This window comes from Ammospiza caudacuta, chromosome 34 (genome assembly GCF_027887145.1).
Source record: "Ammospiza caudacuta isolate bAmmCau1 chromosome 34, bAmmCau1.pri, whole genome shotgun sequence".
NCBI lineage: Eukaryota > Metazoa > Chordata > Aves > Passeriformes > Passerellidae > Ammospiza > Ammospiza caudacuta.
The window spans coordinates 2534642-2560198 of record NC_080626.1 but is presented as its reverse complement, the minus strand read 5'-3'; the positions used below and the strand labels follow the sequence as shown (position 1 = coordinate 2560198).

Here is a 25557-nt window from a genome sequence, read left to right as displayed (position 1 = left end):
AGCGACCCTCTTCGTCTTGCCCCAATTATAAATTTGGTCATCACAATTTTGATTGAATTGGGAGTATGATCTTTTCTGGCATGCCAACTGAGTTTCTTGTTTCCAGTTTTTAATTTGGGTAGTGTTTGGGGTGAGGGTAGTAAGCTGACCAAGGCTGCAGGGGCCCCCTTTGATCTTTGAGGGGATCCCTGCCCACACCCCATCCTCACAGATGAGAAACACTCCCTTGGGAAGCACTCTGGGAAAGGGAGAGGACTTAGATAATGTTTCGGCAGTATAATTGTACCAGTCAACGACATTGTATCTCTTATCATTTGGTGATATATCTTTTCTCACTATCATCTGTGGTTTGGATTTCTCATGCAAATTTTGTTGGGGTTGCTCATAGAAAAAGTTTACAGAATAAGTCACTTTGAGGAGCCTGGTAGGTCTAGTTCTTTGGGCTCCTGTGGTGCATGTGGTAAGATCTTCATCCACTTGTCCCAGGTGTCTATCAGGGTGGGCTTCTTACCTGCATAGGGATATTCATTTGGTGACAGGGGGATTCCCACCTTACATGTAGACAGTGGGTCTTTTGCACATCCCATGGCCGTGGAAAAGTTATCTTGCTTGAGAGATTTCACCAGTGTGACCCATACGTTTTCTGGTGGTTGTGGCACGACCCATCCAACCGCTGTTTGGATGCACAGGAGCACAATGACGGTGGCAGCAGCTGTTAAGGTATTTTGGGGTGTCCTGGGAGTGGCCATCGGGTCCTCAAGTGAGTCAGTTATCAACTGTTCGAGCACTGATAGAAACATGAATGGTCAAGTTAGTTGTCACTGTAATTTTCTTCATTTTGTCCCTATGGTAGGGAGGGTGAGGGATCGGCAATTGGGGCAGGTGGAGACAATTGCCTTGGCTTGGTCTCTGGAAATCTTAAATTGACATACTAAAGCTGGAGCCTTCTTATGGAAGATTGCATGGCTTAGATGAGCCTGTTGAAAGACGTGTGGTGCAGTGGGGGAAATGTGAGTGGCACTTGCTGCCATTGCTAACCAGTCTGCTCTCCGGTTGCCCTCAGTGATGTATCTTGGCAGCTCTGTGTGCAACCGGACATGCAGGACGTGATAAGGTTGCTCTCTGTGGGAGATGAACCAAATTAATTTAGAGAGCAAGCTGTATAATTTTTTATTTTGGACTTTCTTGAGCAGGGCACGCTCTGCCTGCTCTGCTATCCCAGTGATAAATGTAGAATCTGTGACTAATTTGAAGGGTTGTTGGAATGTTTGAAACGTCCTCACAGCTGCAGCAAGTTCTGCAGTCGGGGGGGAGCCTTCAACAACCCGGATATCAGACTCCTCCTTCTGAGTGTCAGGGTCCCTCAAGGTGAACACTGACTTGTGAGATTTGTCTGAATCGTCAGTGAACTTGGTGATAGCGTTTTTGAGTGGAGTTTTACTTTTATATGATTTTGGGGCCAAATGCAGTGAATCTTTAAAAAGTCTGTGTTTAGGATAATGAATTGAAACTTTTCTGGGATAGCTGTCTAATGAAATTTGCGGATGTTCATTTGTTTGTAATAGAGAATCCAATTGTTCCAAAATATAAGGGACATAAATGCACACCGGATCACAAGCTGCGAGGGTCTGGAGGCGATGTTGGCCTTTAATAATAAGTTTGGCTACAAGTTCTGGTGGGGTGATGACTGTTTTATGTGGTTGGTGCGGCAGAAAAAGCCACTTGATGATGACGAGTGGGTTTTTTGCAGTATCATCCCACTGAAAGAGCAATGCGTGGAAGTGTGGGCACTTACCAAAAATACTGAGGCTGAGGGGAAGGGACTGGTCTGTCCGATTTGCCTGGCGGTGTTTGATGGCGTTAGCGACTCTCTCCAAAGCCTCACAGGCTTCTGGCGTTAACCAGTGTGGGGAAGTCAGGTCGCCATCTCCTCGTAGAAGGTCCAAGAGCGGTGCCAGTTCTTCTGTGGTGAGGCCCAGGAGAGGTCAGATCCACGTGGTGACGCCACACAGCTGTTGCATGCCTCTTAATGTCTGGGAGTGCTTGAGGTTTGAGGCACAATGGTCCTTCGTGTGATTAAAAACCCGAGGTACTTCCATGGGCTTGATAACTGGATTTTGTCCTGAGCTATCGGAAACCCCACACTTTCGACAGCTGTGACAGTCTTGGAAAGTGCTGTGTCTAATAAGTGTTGATGGAAGCACAGATTACTACATCGTCCATGTAATCCAGGTGTAAGACTCTGTCCGAAGTTTCTCTCATCTGCCTCACATTTATCACTGGGGACCACGGAAGAAAAGACCCTTGTCTGAAGTTTCTGGCCCTGTTGGAGAAAGTTACATGCCAAGGGCCCCGAGACCTGAGCACAGCTCCTGGCATTGCTAAGCTATTGTTGACAGGTGTGTTTGCTGTATGCTACACTGAACCAAATGAAAGGAAGAAGGGGGCACCTTGCCTTTTTGCAACACTAGCCTTGGAAGTTGTCCCACCTCTCGGCCTGGCTGGACTTCTCCTGAGTGTTGGGTGGTCCCCCACAGAAGACCCCTCACTTGTCTTACAACCGCCGTGACAGACAGACTGAGATGTAAGAAGCCTCTCCATCAAAGACCGAGACATAAAATCCCTACATGAAAAGGCCCCCCCACACTATTTCCAAGGACTGGGACTGAGGCCCCCAACCTTGGGGAGGTGTGTGGGGGGGGCAAGCTGACCAAAGCAAGATGGATGTTGCAGGTGTGAGCAGTGGACCAAGAAGACAATGGCTCTTGCCCACTGCTGAGAACATGGACTGTGTGTGGACCTTCTCTAAATACCATTTTTTCCCCCAAAAATACAATAGACTACCTTTGATTTGGTTTCAAGTTTTACCCCTTCCCCCATCAAAAAAAAAAGAGTATAATAGAGTTCAGATGAACTGCAACCCTGAGATCTCCCCGGACATGACCTGGTGAACTCCATTGGCTGGACATTGAAGAACTTCACTGTTTCTATGTTTGGTAGCTCTATACCTTCCTTTCTCTTCCTCCCTCTTTTTCCCTTTTCCCCACTTCCACCCCAACGCATTTTGTTGTGGTTATTCAATAATGGTACATTTGTTTTGATTATCACTGCAACCCCCTCTACCGTGTCAGTGTTTTTTGCACTCTGAGATCAACCCACAAACCATCACGAAACCCGTTCGTAAGGACAGATCACGACACTTGCATACATACTGTAGAACCCTTCTGTCAAGCCTTAAAAATTCTCTACAAATTCATTTCCAACATTACTGGGTCTGGCACTGCCCAGATCTGGTGTTTGCTGCCACCACCAGTGCCCAGATCTGGAAATTCCCTTGTTCCAGCAGAGCCAAGTTCAGCAATTTTCTGGTAAAGAAAGACAAAATCTGGCAATTTCCGCTTCCGACATTGGCAATGCCAAGGTCTGGTGTTTGCTGCCACTGCCTGTACCCCAGTCTGGACATTTCTTATTCCAACACAGCCCAAGTGCAGCAATTTTTTGGAGAAAGAAGACAAAAAGCAGCAATTTCCTGGTGCCAAGACTGTCACCACCCAGACCTGGTGTTTGATGGCACCGCCCATGCCCAGATCTGGACATTTCCCTATGCCACCACAGCCCAAGTGCAGCAATTTGCTGGCAAGGAAAGCCCAAGCCCGGCAGCTTCCTGGTGCTGCCACCAGCAGCACTGTCTGTGTCTCTCTGGGAGCCTCTCAGGATCCCTGGCCAGTCCCGAGTTGGCAGACACCGGAGGCAGCCCCGACATGGCCGACAGTGGGGAGACGCTCTCTGTGCCCCGAGGGTGCTGAGGGCACCTGGGCTGGGCGTCTTTGCCGCAGGAGAGACACCAGAGACATCGGTAGGAGATAAAGGGCTGGCTCTTAGCAGGGGTTAATCCAAGGTTTTATTCTAGGAGTCCCAAAGGAGCCCCTACACCTCAGGGGAGAGCCCCGGGAGATGTGCCAAGGTTACATTTAAAGGGAGGTGGAAACTGAAAGGAGATAACATTTTACTGACCAATAAGTGACCTTAAGGGATGGGTACTGGTCGATAGATATTTTGGACAGCATATGGGGCAAGGCTTGGGGCGCTGACCCCCGGCCGCTGGCTAATCACTCGACATCCTGGAGTGAAGCTTCTAGATGGAGGGGATGGGATGCTGAGTGATTGACAGAGAGCCAGGGTGGGGATTTGGGGATGATCTCAGCAAGGGGAAGGGTTTACACAGGTAAAGGGAGGGGGGTACAGTCTGGAATAAATCATTTGGGAAAAATATGGGGATACAAAACAAAACTACTTCCAAGTATTACAAAGTATAAAATGCACTACAACATTTGTTATAAAGATACAGTTTTTATTTCTGTTGTTAATTATAAGCTTAGACATAATAGTGAAATAGCTGATATAAGTATGCTTGTGTTAAAATGCCTGCTTGGATGGGATAACATCCAATGAACATGAGATGAAGACACCTGGTACAGATGTGGCAGCCATCAGCACTCACTGTCTGAAGGCAGTGTGGGCCGTGGCCAAAACTGAAGATGATGATAAAAAAGGACCAAAACCACAACCAAGGCATGTGCATGCTCTAAAAAGGTGGAACCGAGGAAGAGGCATGCTAAACAGTTCATGGAATATGGAAACTAGTTTGGGAAAAAAGTTTACTATGCATGAGGGTCCATGAATATGCAACAGGCTGATGGAAGGAAAAGGTATTTAAGGGATATCCCGAAGATAACAGGGTGGTCTTGGTTCAGTGCCAAGATGCACCCGGCCGTAATAACCTTTGCTCGATGCTCCTTGTCTCCCCTTGACCTTTATTAAACTCTTTAAATTTTCGCAGGAGCGTGAACGTGGTTTTTCACAGTCCCGAGCAGAGAGCTGTGCCCGGGGGCTCCGGGCAAAGGCAGCGGCGCTCGGCAGCGGCCCCAGCCCGCCCAGGCCCGGGCATTGCCCCGCACCGGGACAAAATCCCGCCCGAAGGAGCCCTTGGAATGCCCGCCCGCGGCTCCTCCGCGGCCCAAAGCTCCCGGTGCAGCCCCCGGTGCTGCCGCAGCCGTGGCTCCGGACAAGGGGGGCTCGGCGGGACCCCCGGGTCGGGCCCCCTCCCAGCCGTGCCCGCCGCGAGCCCCTGCCCGGCCCGGGGTCAGTGTCCTTGGCCGGCCCCTGCCCGGGGCTGCGGCCCCTGCCCACCCCCGGCACAACCTGCAGCTCCAGAGCAACTCCCTCCAGCCGGGCACTGAGGGTTCCAGCCAGGAACAACATTCCGGTCATGGCATCTCTGTTATCTCTGCTCAAATGGGCACGACATCCCGGTCACGGCATCTCTGGTGTGTCTGCTCACATGGGCACAACATCCCGGGTATGGCATCTCTGGTGTCCCTGCTCACATGGTGTGAAAAATGCATGTATTTTATGACTGGCTTTTTGCAAATATTAAAATGAATATTATATGTGTTGTGTTAGAAAGCAATGCTGAATTAATTTTCTCAAGTACTGTGTTAAATATAGTTTTAGGTTATAAAAATTGTTAAAATAGAAACTATGCTATGTGAGATACTTTTTTTAAAGAAAGGACTTGCAGCGAGATAGCAGCCACAGGACAACCCCGAAGTCTTTCAGAGAAAAAGAGTTTATTGCCTTCTTATCAGAAGAAACGAACTTCTTCCCGCCTCGAGGGCACGGTTAGGATTAGAGGGAAGAAGTTGACACTGACCAGACAGAATCCTGTGTTTGAATGGAATTTATGCATCATGTATGAAGTGTATGAATATGTAACAGGCTATTGTTCTTAAGGGTTAGTCCTTTGTTAACGGGTGTCCTTTTTCGGGCTCGCGCTGCCCAGAAAAAGGTACCCGGACGTCTGTAACTCCTTGCTTTTATTATCTCATATTGTCCTAATTCAATTTGTCCAAATTGTTATTACTTTAATTGTGTCGCTATTCTTTTTAACCATTTTATTACTATTAAACTTTTAAAAATTTTAAAAACAAGGGATTGGCGTTTTTCACAATTTGGTAGCAGAGGATGGTTTGCGGCCAGGAGCGGGCTGGCTCCGGGGCAGAGCTGCCGGGGGGCTCCCAGACTGTCGGGGTTCCGAGCCCAGGATGGCAGCGTCGGCCCGGGAAGTGGGCCGAGAGAGAGAAGAAGAGAGAGAGAGAGAGGGCAAAAGAGACCCAGGGTGAAATAAACAAGGGCCAGGAGACTTCTTCTCCTGTTTAATGCCTTTATTAAAAGTGATCAGCTCAGGATTGGGTAGCTCGGCGGGGCTGCAGTCTCCCGTCGTCTCTCCCAAGGCGACTCAGAGGAGGAGGATATGCACAGCTCTGTCCACCAGGGGCAGAGCTGGGGATCAGATCCTCTTGGGAGCCTTTAGGGCTTGATCCCCTCAGATGGTACCTCGGTCTGGCTCTCCAGACGCCCCCAGTCCTGGCTCGGGGGATCTCGAGGACAGGGTGAGGAACGATGAAGGTTTCTCGCATCTCTGCAGGCTCAGCACTTGGTTCCTCACGTCTAGACATCACTCCAGTCTCTCAACTCTTAGGTGGCTCGTTGTTTTTGGGGTTTCTCCATGAGTTTGGAGATGGGGGTCCCACAAAGCATTCTGGTCTTGCGAGTCACTTTGCATAACCCCCCCCACCTTCTCAGGTATCTTCTCTATTCTGAGAAAGGTAAAACTTAGCTTCGGGCAAGGTCCCCACCCAGAAGGGCCATTACCTCGCCCCAGCCAGGGCTTTTACTAATACAAAAACAACCATTAACGACAACGACCCGTGATTACAATAACAAAACACACAGAACTTGGGCAGGGCCAGTGGTCTGGCTGCCTTTTTGAAACTTTTTCTCATAAAAAATATTAACCGAGTTTTTGTTCATAACACAGGGCAGCCCCCAGGGTCCCCATGCCCGGGGCTGCTCTCCCCGGCTTCGGCCCTGCAGCCAAGGGGCCGCACCGGGGGAAGGGCCAAGAACAGCACTGACAGCAAGGCCGTGAAGAGAGGGGGAGATGGGCTAGCACTCAAAGATAAAATCAAAGCAGAGATTGATGACTCTCCAAACCTCACAAAGTGGTTTGTTTTCTTAAGTAAGAACTTTTTTTTTTCTTTTGTGTGTTTTGTTTGCCGTTAACGAGAAGGCTTTTTTCCTGAAGAAGAGGCTGCTGTAGAGAAAGCTTTTAGCTAAACCCAGAAAGTTTAGAAGGAAAGCGAATAGTAAAAGTTAATGCAGTATTATCTTTCTTTTATTACTATGCTATTAAGAAGTCCTTTCCAGGCACTACTGAAGCAACAATCAAAATCACAGAAAGAGAGTGAATTCATGCCAGCAGAATCAAAGGACTTGTGAAGAAACTTGAGGAATGGACTATCACATTTAAACCGTGTGATACTGAACTGACTTTCCAATGGGGACTGAGTGGTAATAGTTTGAGAAAACCCAAATGATCCAAGAAATGTACAAAGAATAACACTGAATTAAGAAATAAGATAACGCTTATATCACTAGTTTTGAGCGCTACCTGAATAAAACATCTCCTTGGGGGAGGAATACTTCAGATAGAAGGATCAAGACTGTTTTTGTATTCTGACCTTAGCCTGAGAATTGTACAGGGGAGAAGGGGAATTACCATTTCCATTAGTAAACTTTATTTGATTAATTCCAATACTAGACATGCTAGCTGGGTTATAAGTAAAAATTGTGAGAGTAATTAGTATTGTAGTTCACAAAATTTATGCTCTTATTGCAAAAAGTGTTAAAGTACTGACTTGGTTTTGTGGATGGGAATTATTAGTGCCTGTTGAATGAGAGATACCTGAGGAACAGGAAGAGACCACAGTTAAAGAGTGTCAAAAACAATTTGCCTAGAAATTAGTTAAGAGAAAGTGACAAGAAAATAGAGGGCAAGACCAGATTGGCCTCTGTATTTCGCCACCAAGAAGATCAAATAAGCCTGCTGTGGGTTGCAGCCTCACAGGCATGGGAGGTGGGAGTATAAGCCATACTGGACCTCAGTTATTCCTGTTTCTGGCACTCATCTGTTGTCTTTTCCCTTTTGGGATACGAGCAAGATTGTGTCACAAATGCTACAGAAAGCATCACATAGAAAGAAACCGAAGTTCCTCTTTTATTACAGACACCTATGTCAACAGCCACTGTTATAACCCATCCAAATTAGGAACCTGTAGGCAAAACAGACTAAATTATTGGATTACAAGAAATTTAAGAAAAAGTGGTAATAGATTTAGAACTGAATGTCCAAAAGGAGAGAGATGGATTTGTTTTAAATTTAATCTTGAAGATACGGTTCAAGATTTGGAAAAAAACCCCAAATAATAAACAAAAAGGTAAAACTAGCACAGCAATCTAACTCTGTATTGACTCCAAATTATCTGTTGAATCATATCACAAGACTCCAAGCAGTTACAGAAATGATAGCAAATAAGGCTGCCCAAGCATTGGAGTTAATATTAAGTCAGCTAAGCCAAACAAAATTTGTAGGGTATCAAAATAGGTTCGCTTTAGACTATTTATTGGCCAAAGAAGGGGGTGTTTGTGGAAAGTTCAATATATCAGATTGTTGAAAATTGATGACCACAGAAAAGTCATTCTAGCAAAAGCAAAAGAAATCAAAGAAAAATATATATGCATATAATATAATAACCCAGGTACCAGTCCAAAAATTAGAAAACAATGTTAAAATCTAGCTGGTGAGGTAATGTATTAGAAGAAATTAAGATCTTTCATTTTGTGTTACAACTGTTTTTGTATTTCTTCCCTGTGTAATCCCGTTTTATTTTGCCAGCATAGTCCAGAAGATACAAATAGATAAGAAATATTGCTCAAGCCAAATGATTTACAAAGAATAAGAGTGGGAATTGTGAAAAATGCATGTATTTTATGATTGGCTTTTTGCAAATATTAAAATGAATGTTATATGTGTTGTGTTAGAAAGCAATGCTGAATTAATTTCGGACGTCTGTAACTCTTTGCTTTTATTATCTCATATTGTCCTAATTCAATTTGTCCAAATTTTTATTACTCTAATTGTGTCACTATTCTTTTTAACCATTTTATTACTATTAAACTTTAAAAAATTTTAAAAACAAGTGATTGGCGTTGTCCTGGGGTGACGTTATGATGCTTGTATCCCCATTCATCTGTTCTGTGCCTTTAAGACCGGCTCTGAGGAGTGAAAGTTTTGTTTGGGTTTCTCTTATCAGGGACACAGAGAAGGGCAGTACAAAGTGCTGCTTTCGCTTTTTGTTTTTTGCTTTTGGCTTCTCTGCTTTGCTTGCTGTCTCTCTGCTCTCGCTTTGGCTTCTGCTTATTAGCTAGTTTAGCTAAACAGTCCAAATTCCTTCCTGGACTGTTTCTCCTCTCCTTTTTCTGTTACCATCTCGAACCTGCTCCGGACTGGGACCTGGGAACACCGAGGGTTTGCACCATTTGGCTGCAGCGCCGGAGGGACTGAGAACAGAGCAACCAGCCCCGAAAGAGACTTTCTGATTTTGCCATCTTTCTCAGAGCGGTGTCAGCTGGTATTGTTCATTTTGTGTGCTGGGGGTGCTGTGCCTGTCAAATAAACAGGTTCTTTCCACTTCTCTCCGAGGAATTCTTCCCAAACCAGTTGGGCGGGAGGGGCCATGTGGGTTTGCTTTCTGGAGGGGCCCTCCTTTGCTGATTCTTTAACAAATTTGCCCTAAACCAGGACAGGCGTTTTTCACACATGGGCACAACCAGCTACTGCTGAGGCAACCCCAGCTCCCACTGAAGGCTTCCCACCCAAACTGCTGTCTTCAGCTCTGACAACACCATCCAGGAATCCAAGAGCTAAGCTGAAATCTGATTAGAGAATCTTGCAAAATCACATCCCAGAACATTTTATTATAAAATCACAAATGTTGACAGAAGCGGAGAAAGCCAACAACGTTAGAAAACAAGCTTCCAGCACTGGGACTAGAAGAGCTCAGGCAATCCATTTGATTGGAATGAGCCCTCTCTTTCTGACATGTGAGCAATGCCATGGAATTTCCCAAACCAGGGAAATAGGGAGCCCGGGCAGCAGCAGCTTCACACACAGCAATGACACAGGACAGGGCAAGAGGCTGACAGAATTATAACTTCTACTTGCAATGAAGAACTTTTGTTTTGAGTTCTACTATAGCCACTATTTATAGAGTCAAAAATACTAAAAAATATTAGTAGTAATAAAAATAATAGCTTAATGTTAATAGCAATAATAGTCACAATAGCAAGAAGAAGAATTAATAATGGTAATAAAAACCCTGCCATGCTATACTTGGTTTGCATGGCCAGGTTTTGGTAAGGGGAGCTCTAGGAGTGCTTTCTGTGAGAGGCTGCTGGAAGCAGCTGCTCCTCTGTGTCCCACAGTCAATTCCAGCCGGCTCCAGGATGGAGCAGCCGCTGGCCAAGGCTGGGCCAGCTGGAAATGGTGGTGACACCTTTGGGGTGAGAGATTTTAGGAAATGGGTGATGGTGTAGGTGTCAGTGTGAGCAGGGAAGAGCAGGGTGAGAACACTGAGAGGAACAACTCTGCACAGCCCAGGGCAGGATGGGCAGCAGGAGGGGCAGGAGCTGCTCCAGGGGCTGGAGCTGATTGCCCTGAGATTCCCTGGGCAGCCCCTGGGGAGGCAGCTGGGCCCCTGCAGCCCATGGAGGGCCCGGAGAGCAGAGATGCACCTGCAGCACCTGGAGGAGCCCGTGCTGGAGCAGGGGGGGCCTGAGCAGGGGCTGTGACCCCATGAGAAACCTGTGCTGGAGCAGGGACCAGGCAGGGGCCTGCAAAGCCATGGAGAGAGGAGCCCACGCTGGAGCAGGGTCCTTCCATGTGAGCCCATGGGAGAGTGAGGCACGCTGCAGCAGTTTGTGAAGAGCTGCTGTCCCTGAGATGAACTCACCCTGGAGAAGTTCATGGAGAAGTGTCCCCAGGAGGGGCACAGGAGGGGAACAACTCCTCTCCCCGAGCAGCAGGAGAAACAACAGGTGGTGAACTGAGCAGAGCCCCCAGGGCCTGTCTGCCTGCACCGCTGGGGGAGGAGGCAGAGGTGGGAAGGAGGGAGAGATGGGCAGAAGGTGTTTGTGAAGCTTTATTTTACTTCTCACTATCCTGATCTGGATAGAAACAAATTCAACTAATGTCTCTAATTTTGAACCTGTTTTGCCCATGATGGCATTTGCTGGGTGATTTGTCCCAGTCCTTATGTCAAGCCATGAAGCCTTCATTCTATTTTCCTTCCCTTTCCCTTCCTCCCCTTTCCTCTCCTCTCCCCTCCCCTCCCCTCCCCAGCCCTGCTGCTCCAGGGGATGTCACAGCCCCTACAAGTGTCCCCAGTGTGGGAAGAGCTTCTCCCAGAGGTCAGCCCTGACCCAGCACCAACGCAGCCAGCACTGAGGGAAGCCCTGGGAGTGCCCCCAGTGTGGGCAGAGCTCCGTGCGCTGCTCCAGCTCCATCCCCACGGGAGGATCCGCGCTGGATGACCCCCACTGACCCCGGTGGGCAGAGCCCCGGTGATCCGTGGTGCCGGTGATCCCTGCTGGGAAGACACCTGGCTGGGGCTCCACATCCTCCTGGCTCTCCGTGGCCTGGATTTTCTTTTCAGATCCCTTCATCCTTTCCAAACACCCAAAACCTGGGTAAAAACAAAGATGTTGAACTAAGAGAAGGATGGGGACATGGGGGGCTGTTCCAGGGGATGTGGGGGATGCTGGGTCCGAGGGAGCTGAGGGTTCCTGGGAAGGACTTGGGGGTTGCTCAGGGCTTTGAGCACTCCAGGCTGAGCAGCTCCGGCTGCGCTGGGAGACCCTGGCAGAGGTTCTGGGGCAGCTGATCAAGGAGCCCCTGCCCTGGAACCGCCCCCGTGTGCCCCTGTCCCGCTTCCTGGTGTCCCCTGGAGCGGTTGCCCCATTCCTGCTGTCACTTCCATTCACCCGGCCCGTTCCCATGTCCCCCCCTATCTCGTTCACGTCCTGGTCTCTGCCCAGTCTGGACCCCATTCCTCTCCCTGTACCGTATTTCCAGTCCATTCCAGGTCCCCGGCCATGTCCCCATTCCCGGTCCCTGTACCCATTCCCTCCCCCTATTCCCGGTCACTGTCTCCATTCCCATTCCCGGTCCCCATTCCCATTCCCATTCCCGGTCCCCATTCCCATTCCCATTCCCTGTCCCCATTCCCATTCCCAGTCCTCATTCCCATTCCCATTCCCTGTCTCCATTCCCATTCCCGGTCCCCAATCCCATTCCCATTCCCGGTCCCCAATCCCATTCCCATTCCCTGTCCCCATTCCCATTCCCAGTCCTCATTCCCATTCCCATTCCCTGTCCCCATTCCCATTCCCGGTCCCCATTCCCATTCCGATTCCCGGTCCCCATTCCCATTCCCATTCCCATTCCCCGTCCCCATTCCCATTCCCATTCCCGGTCCCCATTCCCCATTCCCCATTCCCATTCCCTGTTCCCATTCCCGCTCCCTGTTCCCTCTCACCGGACGCTGCCGCCATCGCTCAGGCCCCCCCGGCCCTCACGTGACCGTGCAAACCTCGCGATGCTCCCGCCCACCAATCCCAGCTCGCGATCGCTCCTAGATTAGCATAACCACGCCCCTTTCTCCGCCCCCCGCCGGCTGCAGCCGCCTCCGGGCGCTGTTTGCTCCCAGTGCTCCCAGCGCTCCCAGTAAGAGCGGCACCGGCAGGGAGAGCGCTCCCAGTTCCTGCCCGCTGCTCTCACCATCGTTCCCAGCGCTCCCAGTAAGAGCAGCACCGGCAGGGAGAGCGCTCCCAGTTCCTGCCCGCTGCTCTCACCATCGTTCCCAGCGCTCCCAGTAAGAGCGGCACCGGCAGGGAGAGCGCTCCCAGTTCCTGCCCGCTGCTCTCACCATCGTTCCCAGCGCTCCCAGTAAGAGCGGCACCGGCAGAGAGAGCGCTCCCAGTTCCTGCCCGCTGCTCTCACCATCGTTCCCAGCGCTCCCAGTAAGAGCGGCACCGGCAGAGAGAGCGCTCCCAGTTCCTGCCCGCTGCTCTCACCATCGTTCCCAGCGCTCCCAGTAAGAGCGGCACCGGCAGGGAGAGCGCTCCCAGTTCCTGCCCGCTGCTCTCACCATCGCTCCCGCCGCGCGGGTCGGGGCCGCTTTGGAACCTCCCCCAGGGCAGAGCGCGGCTGCTTTTGGGTGCTGGCACTGCCCGGGCCGGGCTGGGAGCGGAGCAGGAGCGGGAGGGAGAGGAGGGACAGAGGAGGAGGAAAAGGAAAGGGAAAGGGAAAGAGAGGAGCGGGAAGCAGAGGAAGAGGAGCAGCGGAGGAGCAGCCGCAGCACCAACTCCATGCTGTTCCCCCGCTCGGGCCGCGGCTGCCCCGGTTCCGCCCCTCCGGAGCCCGCAGGTGAGTGGGGAGGGGGAGTCGCCCCAAGCCCATGGCGGGGGGGTCTCCGGGAGGGTTTTTTGGCGGGGCGGGGATGTTTGGATCGTGCAGGAGCCCAAAGCCGAGCCGGAAATGGCCCTGCAGGGATCTCGGGGGATCCCACGGGGCGCTGGCCCGGTACCGGCAGGGAGGAGGCGATCCCGGCTCTGGGGATCCCCGGGAGAGCCGGGGGGAACGCGGGAGCCCCGGAGCGGGGCGATCCCGGTGCAGAGGGACCCCCGGCAGCCGGGAGGGGTGCGGGAGGCTGGGGATGAGCGGGGTCCGGGCCCCCCGAGCCTGAAAGGGGCGCTGGCTTCTCCAGCTGCCCTTGGGCACCGGGACCATCAAACCCAACACGCTCAGCACTTGTTTTGCCCCCCAAACTAGGATTTCCCATTCCCAAACCTTGGCCAGGTGGAGGAGGAGGCTGCGAGGAGGAGGAAGATGCCCCAGGACCCCCAGGCAGGTGAGGAGGAAGTCAGTGCCCCTTTTTCCCTCTCTCCTGCTCCATCTCCCAGCCCAGCACGGCCCCGGCTGCAGGACAGCCCCACTGCTGATGCTGTTCAGCCAGGGATGCACTGGGGGGGATCTCCTTGCCTTCCCTCTGGCACAGAGGCAAATCCCATCCTCTCCTTGTCCTTCCTCCCCCAGGGAAGGAGCTGAGGATGGAGAGCAGGGAGGACAAATCCCCACGGCAGAACCTCTTGGCAGAGGCCGTTTTGAGCGGCTCCACAGGACAGGAATCCAGTAGGGAGGAAAAGCCCCAGAGATCCCACACAAGGAGGGTCTGCAAACGTGGATCACGGGGATCCGAGGAGGAAAGACCCACCCTGTGCCAGGGGGGCGGCCGGAGCTTGGAGCTGGGGGTCACTGAGCAGCTTCACCATGGGGAGAAGCCCCACAAGTGCTCAGAATGTGGGAAGAGCTTCAGCAAGAGATGCCACCTGACCTACCATTATAGAATCCACACTGGGGAACGGCCCTACGAGTGTGGGCAGTGTGGGAAGAGCTTCTGTGAGTGTGCCAACCTGATTGTCCACCAGAGGAGTCACACGGGGGAACGACCCTACGAGTGTGACAAATGCAGCAAGAGCTTTCAGAGCAGCTCCAGCCTCCTCCTGCACCAGTGCCCTCACACCGAGGAGAGGTCCTTCTGCTACCCCGACTGTGGGAAGGGCTTCAGGCACAATTGCAACCTTGTCACCCACCAGCGCATCCACAGCAGGGAGAGGCCCTACGAGTGTGCCCAGTGTGGGAAGAGCTTCAAGACCAGCTATGAAGTGACTGCCCACCAGAGGAGCCACACAGGGGAACGGCCCTACAAGTGTGGGGAGTGTGGGAAGAGCTTCAGGACGAGCTCCCACCTGACTGCCCACCAGCGCATCCACAGCAGGGAGAGGCCCTACGAGTGTCCCCAGTGTGGGAAGAGCTTCTCCCAGAGGTCAGCCTTGACCCAGCACCAATGCAGCCAGCACTGAGGGAAGCTGTGGGAGTGCCCCCAGGGCAGGAAGAGCTTTATGTGCTGCTTCAGCTCCACAGCTCCATCCCTCATTGGAAGATCAGCACTGGATGATCCCCAGTGACCCCAGTGGGCAGAGCCCTGGTGACCTCTGGTGCCAGTGATCTGTGTTAGGAAGAGACCTGGATGGCTCCTGGCTCCTCATGAGCACCTGGACACATCCACAGACCAGCATCAGAAATCCACTGAGGAGAGCTGTCACCCTGATTTTTTAAGATTTTCTAAGGCTTCTGATGTTTACATTCTTGTAGCAAACTTTCTCACACACTTCCTGTAAATAACTTATTGTTTTGCATTCTTTTATGGAGGAAGAGAAATTTGATAGGCTGTTGGTTTGTCCAGTGTCATTGGAGAGGTGGCACTTTCACCCTCCAATCCACTGTCACTTTTGGAAAACTATAAATGTTGGAGTCAGAAAATAAACTTCCCTTTTTCCACCTTGACAACAGCGGTGTGCGCTCGTGTTGTTTTGTGCCCTATAGTGGCATTGAGCAGATTTGTCGACTTCTGACCCCAGAAGAATTTCACTTCTTGCATCTTTTGGTGGCATCAAGTAACACTGGATGGCCTTGGAGGTCTTCTCCAACATAAATCCATCATTTTAATTCCCTCTGCCCCACGGGCATCTTCCACAACCAAATCGGGCCGGACCGGGGCAAAACCCATGATTTTGGAGACAGTGGGGTAGAAACCCCTCCAAAAAAGGTTCTTCTCACCCACCCAAGCTCGTGGATGCTCTGCTGGCAGGGACACATAAATCCTTTTGTTTTGGCCTTCAAACACAAAGGTTTCTGTTCATCCCTTTGAAAGCCCTGAAATTGGGGTAAAAATCAAGACATTGAATGTGCTTGGATGGGCACGTGTGGGGACACAGCCTTTGGTGGGGACCTGGGTTGGAAATGGCCATGGACAGGGACATGGGGGAACACAACCATGGATGGTGACATGGGAGGACATGAACATGAATGGGGACATGAACTGGGACAGCATCAGTGCCACCACCTGTGCCACCACAGTGCCACAAGCACCTTCATCTCAGCCATGGCACTGCCTGATCCAGTTCCTGCCACCACGTTCCCCCTGCCACCATTGTGGTGTCCCAGCCGAATGTCACCCCCCAGCAGGGCAGGATGGGAGCTTGTTCAGCTGGTGACAAGTGGCCCAGTAGTGAGTGACAGCCACCAGGGTGTCCCAGGGCCACTGCGCTCAGGAGACCCCAATCGCCCCTGGGGACAGGGCAAGGGTCAGTGTCACCCACAGGGGCCATGCAGGGCCATGCTGGTGTCACTGGAGGCGCCCTGGTGGCAGTGTCCCCACAGGTGTGGTGACATTGTCCCCTGGTGTGTGTCCTGCTGGCATCATGTCCATTATATGTTGGTGACCCAAGTTACATCATCCTTGTTCTCCTCCCCAGTTCCAGAATGCTCCCCACTCCCGCTTTCCCATTGATTCCCGTTCCCTGCAGATCCTCCCCTGAATCCCAGTTGGTTGTTGCCCTTTTGTCCTGCCTTTGCACCGCCTTTGTTCCCTCTGCCCATTGGGCTCAGACCTGAAGGGTGATGGTGTTTGCAGGGGCCCCAGGACAAGGGAGAAGATGAGAATCTTGACTCCATGTTTCAGAAGGCTGATTTATTGTTTTATAATATATTAAAAGAAAATGATTTTTTAAAACTATACTCAAAGAATAGAAGAGAGGATTTCATCAGAAGGCCAGCAAGGAATAGAAAAGAATAACAAAAGCTTGTGACTCTCAGAGAGTCCGAGCCAGCTGACTGTGATTGGCCATTAATTAGAAACAACCAACATGGACCAATCAAAGATGCACCTGTTGCATTCCACAGCAGCAGATAATTATTGTTTTTCTTTTCCTCTGAGGCTTCTCAGCTTCTCAGGAGAAAACTCCTGGCAAAGGGATTTTTCAGAAAATACCATGGCAGCACCAAAGCTCCACCTCCTTTGTCCCATAAAAAACCCTGGACCCTGCTTTGTTCTTGGTTCTCTGTGCCTGGAGCCCTTGGGTGTGCTGGCCCATAAAGCACCACTGGAACTCCCAGCACGGATCCCCTCCCGCCTGTTTTCCCCTGAGCTGCAATCGCCACCGGCCTGGTGCTCGCTGGGCCATCCCTGCCCTAGAGGAGATGCTCCGGGGAAGGCAGTGCCTGGGGCTGGGATGGGCTCTGGGCACTGCTTTGGGCTGGGGAGATTGAACTTCCTTCCCAGGGGCTTCTCTGGGGCAGGGCTTGGGTTTGGCCTGGAAACAAAGGGAAGGTTCCAGGAGGTTTTTGTTCCTGCCCAGAGCCGAGGCCTTTCCTGTTCCTCATCCTGCCCTGGCAGTGAAGGGCTGGGGGAGCAGCAGAAAGGGGCAGAGACACAGCCGGGACAGGGACCCTGACTCGAGCCCAGGGCATTCCCAGAGTGTGTGGAAGAAGGATCAGTCTGGAAAGAGGGGGAAGGAGCAGAAAGGGGGTGTTGCAGACATTTCTCCACAGAAATCCTTTCTTTTGGATTTCTATGTCTTCGGGAGGCCAGAGGCCTCCGAAGACAAGGTAAACAATTATTATCAGCTGCTGGGGAATGCAACAGGAGCACCTATTTTGATTGGTGATTGGTTCATGTTTTATGTTTATAATTAAGGGCCAATCACCAGTGCAAGCCAGGGGACTGAGTCCTTGGCCACAGCTTTGTTGTGGATTTCTTTTCTATCTCTTCCTAGCTAGCCTAGCTGCTCTGCAAACCTCTCTCTATATTCTATTAGTATAGTAATAATGTATTTTATATCATATATTAATAAATCAAGCCTTCTGATTCAAGAAACAAGATTCACCATCTCTCTCTCACCAGCTGCGCCCGCTCAGGTGCGGTAATATCTGGTGACCCGACGTGTGAGAGCAGAAATTAATTTAATAAGACCAGAGGAGCAAAATTGCTGCACTGGGTAAAATCCTGTATGTGTAGCATTTGATGGTTGCTTTGAAATGACCACAGAAGTGGATTCAGGCCAGGAGCTGAAGAACTGAAGATTTGGACAGAGTTCACAGCCAAGGCTGACCACAAAGAGAACCTTTTTCTGGAAAACCATCAGGAAAGATGATGGAAAAGAGCAGCAGACCTGTGGAGCTGGCCAGAGCAAGCTGGACTCTTTCAAAAGGTACTGTTCACTTTTCTATCCCTGATGAACCAGCGCTTCGTAGCTTGTGGTTTTTCGTATGGCAGACACATGCCTTGCCAGAAGAGATTCAATTCTCCCTTTCAGAGGAGAAAAAAATAGCCCTCTGGAAACATTGGTGCAGGGAAGACGGTTTCCTTTTGTCAGAAACAGATATCTATGAATTCTTTCGATGGGCAAAGCTTTTTGGGTTCTTTGTTGATGTCTTATATGCTTTAGATGTTTTTGTCTGGGAGTGCATGGACTCCATTATCCAGCGCGTCTACATTGAGGGACGCGTGTTGCCTTCTATCTACCCAGCATTTATAAAGCTTTTCCCTGTCCTGAAACGCAGAGCAGCTTGTTTTCAATGGATCTCTAACTGTTATGGCCAAGCTCCGTTTCCACCACCCTTGGCAGAAGACCCCGTGGGTGATGACTTTGGGCTTTTTCCCCCCCCTGCTTCACGGCGGGGGGGGGCGAAACTTCGCGGCGCAAAGAAGTTTTTTTTACTCTTTCTCCGGAGCATGCTCAGATGGAGCCTTCTCCTCCCCCCCCTTCTCTCTCTCCGGGGGGATGGGAGCGGCCGCTCAAGCCAGTGCCGGCCTCTCAGACTCCGCCTTCACACATGGGGGCGGCACCGGTCTCTGAGGTTTCCTCCATGCCCCTGCCAGAGCCCTCACTCCAGGAGATCCCGTCTCCGCCTCTCCAGGAGGTCCCGCCCGCGGTTTCACCGGCCTCCCCGCCCCTGCAAGAGCCTGTGTCGGAGAAGGCAGAAGAGACAGCACTTCCGGCGATTGACCTGTTGCTAAGCAACGGCGACGCTCCGCCGCTCCTCCCAGCTCCGCTGCTGCCTTTTTGTGCTGCAACGGAGACTGCGGCTGCGCCTCCGCAGCGGACCCCGGAGTCAGCGGCAGAAAACACCGCTGAACCTGCAGGACCTTCGGAGCAGCTCGCGGCGGATCCCACGCTCAGCGTGGTTCCCTCCCCAGTTCCGGCTTCCCCCCCGCTGCTTCCACCGGACGTCCCAGCGGCTCTGCCCTCTGGGTTGGCGTCAGAGACTGCCCTGGAAGAGGCGGCTTGTTCGAGTTCGGGCCGTCCCAGGCCGGCTGCCCCAGCAGCCACCCTGGAGGGGGGGTCTCTCCTTCCGTGGAGCGGGGGCTGCCTGCCAGCTGACTGTTGCAGCAGTCCAGCTGCCGTTTTTTAAGATCAGCATTCTCGGCGGTTTGGGGGGTGGTTTTTCGGGATTGTCCCATGGAGGCCGCCGCCTCTCTTGTGTCCTAGTGGCATGGGGGGGCAGGTGCATCCAGAGAGTTCTGCCTTTGATCCCCAGCCCGGAGGGGATGGGGATGATGCCACGGGGCGGATGAGAGACAAACCCGATGCATTGCAGAGGGAGAGGGCACAGCTGGAGGAGACCATAGCTGGTTTCCTGTGGGAAACAAACATCTCCAGACCCCAGATGGGATTGCTGGGGAAGGCTTCTATTTCCCTGCTGCTGGCATGCCTCAGTGGTTTAGGGGAAAGGAAGCGTCTCACTACCCGTGCTGCCATTGTGCTGGCAGCAGGGTTCAGGCCTGCGGGAATGCAGAGCCTTCCTTATGGGTTTGGCCTGGGCCGTTGGGCTCAGGAAATTCCTGGGCCAGGGCCATCACTTGGCCTCCTTATGTTTTTGGGGATTCTGGTTTGTCCTACCGGTCCGGGTCCCCCTTTTGTGAGCCAGTTTTGGGGTTCCTGGTCCAGCATGGGCCAGGGCCCCCAGGGCCTTTTTTTCTCTGGCACTGCTCTGCTGCTGCTCTTTTGCTTTCAATCAAAAAAAAAAAAAAAAAAAAAATTAAAAATTAAATTAAAAAGATTGAAAATAGCAGGCAGCAGCTCTGAAGCATTGAAGGGCCAGAAAGGACATTCCAAAGTTGTTCAAATTGTTCAAATTGTTTTAAATTGTTTAGAATTGTGTTATGCTGATTTCAGGACAAAAAGGACTCTCAGATGTCCAAAAGAAACAACTTCAGCTGATGGACTGTTCCTGAAACTCAGCTGCATGGACTCAAATTCTCTTTACATTGTTTTTTGCAATTTTCTTATATTGTAGGATTGTTTTAGTGATTTATTAGTCTTCTATATTTTATAGGTGAAGGAATTTCCTGTTCATTCCACATCAGCATTTTTCTTTTATTTTTATACAATTTAGAAAGGTGAGATGTCGCAGACATTTCTCCACAGAAATCCTTTCTTTCGGATTTCTGTGTCTTCGGGAGGCCAGAGGCCTCCGAAGACAAGGTAAACAATTATTATCAGCTGCTGGGGAATGCAACAGGGGCACCTATTTTGATTGGTGATTGGTTCATGTTTTATGTTTATAATTAAGGGCCAATCACCAGTGCAAGCCAGGGGACTGAGTCCTTGGCCACAGCTTTGTTGTGGATTTCTTTTCTATCTCTTCCTAGCTAGCCTAGCTGCTCTGCAAACCTCTCTCTATATTCTATTAGTATAGTAATAATATGTTTTATATCATATATTAATAAATCAAGCCTTCTGATTCAAGAAACAAGATTCATCTCTCTCTCTCACCAGCTGCGCCCACTCAGGCGCGGTAATAAGGGGGGGGATGCTGGCAGTGATGGCATTTGTGCCCCCAGGTCACCATTGCCTGGGCTGGAGCCCTGCTCACCTGGGCACGGATGAACACCCACATGCCTGTGGGAAGCAGGGAATGAATTCCTGGCTTTGCTTCCTTGCATAGCTTTTCCTTCCCCATAGACCTGTCTGTGCCCGAGCCCAGGAGTTTGGGCTCTTTGTCTCTCTCACTCCCTGGATTCTCCCCCATGGGTGCTCCAGGGAACTGGGCCTGAGGCCAGAGAGAGAGACAGGAGAGATGGAGCCGTGCACTGCTGCCATGGCCACAAGCAGGGCACCCTCATCCATTAATGAAATCACGCACAGACATGGGCAGATGTGATTTTACACCCTCCCCTGCTGTTTGCATTTCCTGCAAGCTTTCTGCAGTGTTGCTGGCAATATTTTTGTCCTTTTTCAGGTGATTGACACAGCACCTCACAGGACACACTCACAGGATCAGGAGAATTATGTGATATACCATGGATTCATGTCCCTAAAATTACCAAGGCTCTAATTGATTAGTTACTGTTTGAGTCTAGAAGTGGTCAGTACAAACTTCAATTTTTCCCTTTCAGGTGCTCATGGGGAAAGCACAGCATATTCTTCCAGGTCTTTGCACAATATTTGTTAGCTACTAACAATAACAAATCTCATTTACATCACTGTTCAACAGCTCAACATAGGGAACCCAAACTACTGGCCTATCCCTAAGACTACACAAACAGAATAAAACAAATATGTTTTGCTTCCCACTTCAGCTGCATTTGGGATTTTTGATCTTTCAGTATATTTTAAGATGTACTTGTAGTTTTCCTGTTATGTCTAGGCTCTGAAGTAGGGTTTGTCATTGTTGTGAAACCAAGATTAATCAAGGATTAATACAGAAATAGATGTTCTAATCTATCCTTGCACTTCTGCTGGTCCCTAGGAAGGCTGGTGGGTGATTTCTGTCTGTGTTCAAATATTTAAAGCAACAACAAATAGTCCCACACTTTATATTTCAGATAAGCAATTTATTGGCATCTTAACATTGTTTTCACAATCTTATAACGTGTATATTTTACTCCTTGTGAAGCTGAAATCTTTTTAAATACAAGTAATTCTACTGAAATTTTAGAAGTTTCAAAACCATTTTAACATACTGAAAAGCAAACAGTCTAAAAAGACAGGTGCAGGAAAAAGCAAAAAGACTTCAGGTAAAAGTACATACATTTAACAGCTACATTTCTGCCACTAAGTATTTATGTGTTAAGAAAAACAGAGTAAATTTAAAAGAACATAAGTTCTTTAAAAGCAGAATTTCTAATGCCAGAAACAGCTTTGAAACAACTTTCTATGTTGTTCTATTGATTTCCAAATTTAAAATTGGCTAATTTGTGTCCCAACATTTTGCAGCACAAGGGAGGAAAGGTGGAAGATGCTCTGCAGGGGTTGCAGTTATGGATCTATAAAGTTTATATGTGTAAAGGAATGAACATAGTATTAACACTGAGTATGACAGAAAAATGCAACAAAGCACTAACTCTGAGAGAAAAACAACCTGCAAGCAATGCCAGGGCACTGGGCATTTCTGTATTTTAAGCAAAGAGTTTACAGCATCTTTAATTTTCCTTTTCCTGTCCATTTTGTAGAGCGCAGTCCAGCCCGCCTGGCGCATTCTCCTCATGGTTTTGAGTTTCAGAGCAGAGCCTGGAGATTTCACACTGCATGGAGCTGGGCTCTGGGAAGGAAAATAAAGCCATCCTTTACTTTCTGTAAACAATCTGATTAGCTGTTTGGTTTAATCTTAGGAAAGGCTAACATATCTTTTTTGGTGCTGTGGAATGTAATTGTGATGCTTGTGGATAATCTTTGTACAAATTTTTAAACATTTCTTCTTCCGAGACTATGCTCTAATTAATTAAAAGTTGAAAGTTAAATTAAAAGTTACTTAGTCACACTATATTAAAAGTACTTTTTCTTTCCGCCTAAGGATATTAAATTATGAAAAAGAAAAGATGTCATTATGACGCAAAACAGTTGAATAAAAAGGATGTTAATTATGTACATACAACTACGGTTCCAGGAAGAACCAATAAATTAAAAATATACACATAAATATTGGCTGGAATGTGGAAGCCCAAACTCTTTATTTCCATTCTCAGCCCCAGCAGTGAGCACAATGAGCTGCTCAGCACATGATTTGTTCTCTGGCTCTTACCAGGAGGTCAGTGTGCTCAGAGCTGTCTGACTCAGTGTCCAGCTGCACAAGCACTTTCTGCTTTTTCCTGCTGCTCTGCTCTGCAGGCAGGTTTGTGCTTCTTCCACTCTGCATTTTATCCACTGGAGGAGTCTTTATAACACATGTCTGGGAAAGAAAATGTTTCTCTTTTTAGATTATATTTTATGGGGTAAGTATGGAATCTAAAGCCAAACTCAGGACTCAGTTTACAGTGTAAATGTCCAAGAATTCACCTGACAGAAATGGTGGAACTCTGATCTTTCCATCCAAATGTGGAGCAAATACCCAAACAAAGTGGGGAGGGGTGGAAATATCATTTTTTATACTATTTTTGTTGCCAAATGAGGAGAATGAAGGGGAAGCTATGGAAGAGCTGAGTTTCATGGCACATTGTATTTAAGTTCTCTGTGCTTATCTGCAGAAATTCAGGTTATTCTGAACTGTAGCCACTACGGTGGACTCTATCAAACATCAAAGAAAATAGGAACAAACAAAACTGCAGGAAAAGGCTTCCAGAGAAAGAGTGATAGCTACATCAAGATTGGTGTTACTTAAAATAGTTTTTTCATTAGAAGTTAAACAGAGAAGCATTGAATGGTCCAGTGCAGTCCTTTTTTAGACAGATAACATCAAAATGGTGCTGGATTCCATTGTTCCAATGTGAAAACCACAAGTGAACTCCTGGCAGGGAAGAAGGGTGAGTTCTGCAGTCAGGGCTACTTTGATACTTTGATAATTTTTACAGCTAGATCAGCTTTTTTCTCTTCCATAGAGGAAAAGTGCCTTTACAAATGGACACTTTTAAGACTAAGTAAAACAATTCTAGGGACATTAAAAAATCAACAACTGAGCAAGAAAAATTACACACTGGGAGCCCTTCCAGACACAGCTGTCTAATATCTCCATGGAATGGTGTGACCCTTTAAAATCCCTTCTTATCCCAGGGGGGAAAAAAATCATCTACAGAGAAGTAAGAAATACAGGCAGAAAAATGCAACAAGAAAAATTCACTGTTAGGAGTTATAAAATATCAATGTTGGACTGCCCAAGGGGCTTCCTGTTCGGAAGAACATATTTTTTATTTTTATCTTTTTTATTTCAGGAATAAAATTTGGAGAGTTTCTATTTTTTACATGAATAGATTCACTGTATAGATCTAAACAAGGTTTAGAAGTCAGGAACATAAGTTTGTATTTTCTATAATCTAAAAAGTTTGAAGTCAAAAGCATTCCAGTGTCTTTTGCTGAATGCAAATAAATTATCATGGCACTGCAATTGATTGTACACATATAAATACTACAAAATTCTAAAAGCAATTAAAAAGTTAAAGTTACCTTGTGCTTCTTTTCACTTTCAGCAATCATAGCGCCAGAGTACTCTTTTACAAGATTCTCCTACAAAAGAGTTATGCGACAGCAAGAAAATATTTATTTTAATTCAGTTGTTAAAAACCTTCTTGCTGCCATTACAGAGCACAGTCTATAATCACAGACTGTTACAAAGTTCATATAAAAATATGACCAGGTTTGGTACAACCTCAGCATTCAAAAGTCACTAAAAAACCCTACAGTTTAGGGAACTTTTTTGCTTTAGCTAGTTAAAATTAACTAAAATAAAGGAGAGTTTTGTTTTGTTGTTTGTTTATTTATATATAATCTATAATCACAGACTGTTAAAAGTTCACACAAATCTATGACCAGATTTGGCACAACCCCAGCATTCCAAAGTCACTGTTTTTCTGTTCAGTTTCATTTCTGATCCAACTTCTCCCACAGCACAAGCCCAGGCCACACCTCTCACCCCCACTGCTCAGGGAATAAAAAATTCCACCTTTTCTTCCATTTCTGCTTTCAGTTGTTCCTTAAGGGAGGACAGTTCCTTTTTCAAACATGACAGCTCATTTTCCTACAAACCATTAAATAAAGGACAGGGTTAACTCCGCACAGCCCAGAAAAAGGAAAGCAGTCCCAGGTGAGACAGTAATTAACAGGGACACTCATTAGATACACAAGATAATTCTATTTGCTTTTCAGCCCTATACTTGAAGCTTTGCTTTAGCTTGTTTAAAAAAGACTGAAGCACTGTCAGAAACAGGTATTTGATCAGAAGTGTTCAAGGTAATACCTTAAAACCCTTGGGAGAACAGGGGTGATAGGGCACAATCTAAATATTTAAAACAAAAGTTTCCTATTCAAAGTGGGGAGTCAGAACATGACACACTATCTGGAGGAGCAGACACAAACACACTGCTACCCCAATTTATTTTTAGAAACATTTGGAGTTTTTAGTGCCCAGAATAAGATCTGTTGCAGCGGGTTGGGTGGGACTGCTACTGGTAAAAATTAAAAGCACACTGGAAGAGTTCCCAGAGAATGTCTCTGGTGGGAAAGACCCCAGAGCACAGCAGGAAAAGAAACTCTCTAAGCAAACTGAAAAAAGATTTTAGAAGTCACAAACTGACTGAAGATCACATCTTTTGTCTCTCTGTGCTGTGGATGGGCAAGAGGGAGGGATTGGGAAAAAAGGTGTTTTAAAGGTTTATTTTAATTCTCATCACTCACTTTTAATTCTATTAATAATGTTTTTTTTATACTATTAAAGTTTGAACCAGCTTTACCCTCAAAGTGTTTTTCTCCTAATCTTTATCT

The 25557-nt window shown here is 48.6% G+C and overlaps 1 pseudogene; it reads left to right on the top strand.

Annotated features, from left to right (window-relative positions):
• LOC131570335 (zinc finger protein 271-like) overlaps window positions 1-25557 on the top strand; it is a 748777-nt pseudogene that overhangs the window by 42083 nt on the left and 681137 nt on the right.